Source organism: Arvicanthis niloticus, chromosome 19 (genome assembly GCF_011762505.2).
Source record: "Arvicanthis niloticus isolate mArvNil1 chromosome 19, mArvNil1.pat.X, whole genome shotgun sequence".
In the NCBI taxonomy this organism is placed as follows: Eukaryota; Metazoa; Chordata; class Mammalia; order Rodentia; family Muridae; genus Arvicanthis; species Arvicanthis niloticus.
In genome coordinates, this window is record NC_047676.1 from 5,809,554 (window position 1) to 5,812,706 (window position 3,153).

The window sequence follows — 3,153 nt, forward strand, 5'->3', positions numbered from 1 at the left end:
CTCTCTGACCCACAAGACTTTTCTGTACTGGTCTTTCTAGCCACAGCTCTTTGCTGGACCATGTCTTCTTCACATGATACCTTTAATTTGAATTTCTCTCATGTGCTTTCTATCTTGCTCAACTGTCTGAGGATATTGCAATCCCTTTCCTTATCCCATTCCTTCATTCAGAACACTGTGTTTCTGAAAGGCAGCACCAACCCTAAGAGTGACAAAATGTGAAAGGTGTGTTACCAATGATATCATGTCTTTCAGTTGCAGGAGTAACTAACTACTCTGTGATTGGATTTGAGGTCTCTGCAGAAGGTAAAATCCATGTCTGGTAATGTGCTCAAAACCCCACAGATGAGGGGGTATTGGGCCCCAGCAGGAAAATTTCTACTGCTGGTTAGCAAAATTAACAGCATAAAGTTATCTTCTGAATGTTCGCGCATATGCTCGTAGAGACAGGATATGCTCATCCTTCATCTGTGAAGTTTCTTTCTGCAATGAACTGCAGTATGTTTAGAGGCTAAGGCTGCCGAAGGGCCCTCACACCAGTCACAGGTGAGTGTTCAGTCCTAAGAAGACATTATACCACCCCTTGTGATGCTCAGGCAACTCTGTAGAGTAGGGACTGGAAAGAAATATAAGCCTCAGAAGACAGGGAGAGGAAGTGTGTAATGATGTCTACTGGGTGTGGCTTCACCATTGCAATCAGGATCTCACTGCAGGTGCAACTGTAGCTTCTTGGAATGGGCCTGCCAGCATCCAGTCATGGATGGAGGAAGATTTTACTGGACTTGATGCTTCTCCACTATTGACTACTGGTGGCTTCTGAAGGAGGGGCAATTATTATCTACAGCTGTGGACCCAATCAGGCTCCAATGGACAGCTTCAAACCGTTAGTCAGTCATTCTGATGTAACTCAATGAGTCACAAAATAAAGGGGTTTGAATGGGAGAACGGAGCTTGTAGGAAGGAGGGGTAGTAGAGGTGACAGAGGAAGATAAGATAAGGTGGGAGTGAGAGTACTCAGAATGTGCCACACACACACACATGAATTTGTCAGGGAACCATTTTAATTAAAGTTAAAAATAATTCCAAGACTGGGCTGACTCATAACTCCCAAGGCTAGACATTTCTGCAGGTTTCTTGATCAGGGTATCCAGAAAATGCTTCAAAAGTATATAGGGCTTTTCCAGATTTGGGGCTTTGAGACAGACAGGTGACAAGAGAATCATGGGCCAGAGAAACCAGAGAGAGGATGGAGAAGAAATGAGTGTGTGGTTTTGCATTCAACTTTTTTTTTTTTTTTTTTTTTGGTGACACTGCCTCATCTCCATCTGTCCTCTTCCCTTACGTTCTCGGGATGTCAACATCATATGTTCTCAAGGTTCCTTCTCTCTACAATGTTCACTGATTCTATAAAATTCTTCATGGAAACCAATGGTCACACACACTTCAGACACAGAAATACTAACCCAGCCATATTTAGACAAGAGCATGGCAGTTAGACCCGTTTAGATGGGGCACTGTACAAATGAAATACAGTAAATTTAGTTATAGGCCCCTTGGTGGTGATAGTTCATGGACAAGAAGGAGTGGTGAGCTGAGTGTAGCAACTCCCAGGCTCCCGTAGGTTCTCTCTCTTTTCCCCGGGTTGACAGTGACTAAGAAACATAAGATGAATCATATTGTTCTTTATCATTCCAGAGCTGCTTTTTCTTTCTTTCTTTCTTTCTTTCTTTCTTTCTTTCTTTCTTTCTTTCTTTCTTTCTTTCCTCTCTCTTTCTCTCTCTCTCTCTTTCTTTCTTTCTTTTTTTTTTTTGCATTTCTGAGAAAATTTTATTGGTTTTTTTTTAGGTAAAATTTATTTTCCAGGAAGGATGATCCCATCATACTTCTGCTGGAACCAGCACATGGCCTCCTCTTTGCTGATTCTGTGTTTGGCCCCAATGCAGCCTGTTCTGCGTTTCTTGTCTGCAATGCTGAAACCTGGCCTACCCAGCACCACATAGAAGTCCAGGCCGTAGATACCAATGCTTGGGTCGTATTTGATGCCCAGGTCAATGTGTTCCTGAATTCCAAAACCAAAGTTTCCAGTATCAGAGAAGTTATTTTTCTGTAATTCGTACTCCCGCACCTTCAGGTCTTTCTCCAGAATCTCCTCGGCCTTGGCTCCACAGACTGTGCAGTGAACAGCAATCTTCTCATTTCTCCAGATGCCAAAGGACCTGACAGTGTATCTAACTTTGGAAAACACAGGGGTCTGGCCTGTGAGTTGCTCCAACACCTTGGCTGCCTGGGTCAGTCTGTCTCCGCTCTCCCCCACACAGATACTGAGGAAGAGCTGGAGGATATGAAGTTCCCCCATGGGGTTCTCCTTTTCACCTTGATCTTACATCTTACACCATGGTGGAGAACAGAGAAGAGCAGAACTGCTTTTCATCAATAAATAATTAAGTTAAATTATGTCAAAGTTCAACCTCTGTAAGGCATGAAGATTAGATGATGGGCTACAAATAAAATCATAACCATGGGCTCCATAGTTTAAAGCCAAGAGTGAGTCAGGAAAGCTGAGCTTTGACACATTTCAATTGTTCATGCCATCAAAGATTTACGTCTTAATAATTCCAGAAGACTTCCTCAGATATGGATTGGGTGTGCCATAGAAGGAACAGTGAAAAGTTGTGAGTTTGGTGCACAAAAGACAAATGTAAGTGTCTACACAATTAATGACAGTTTGCATGCAGGGAGTCACAGTGTTTTCCTAATATATATGTGATGTGTGTGGCTTTATTTAGAAGGTCTAGGTTCTCTAAGTCTTTCCTTAGACATGTGTAAAGCTCTATTTCCCCCCAGAAAGAATCATTATGATAACTTTAAGGTCCAAGGAGCATATGAACTTAGGATATCTAAATCATTCAAAGTCAAGTAAGAAAATTATGATGAGAAGAGAATGACGAAGCAGATGATTCAGAAAGTGCTGTCACATATGGCTATTAACTGGAAGACAATTGCTTGGTCCTTTAACTATCACACTTCTATCAAGCTAACTGCATCCTATGATGACAGAAGTAAGAGATGTATTCCATGTATGATTCAGGTACATGTTATCAAACACATGTATATTAACTGGATGAATTTATTTTTAGAATGGAATAAGTAAAT

The 3,153-nt window shown here is 41.6% G+C and overlaps 1 pseudogene; it reads right to left on the reverse strand.

Moving 5' to 3' along the window:
* Positions 1-1,831: 1,831 nt before the first annotated feature.
* Positions 1,832-2,386, reverse strand: LOC117723886 (large ribosomal subunit protein uL5 pseudogene; annotated as a pseudogene).
* Between the last annotated feature and the right edge of the window lie 767 nt (positions 2,387-3,153).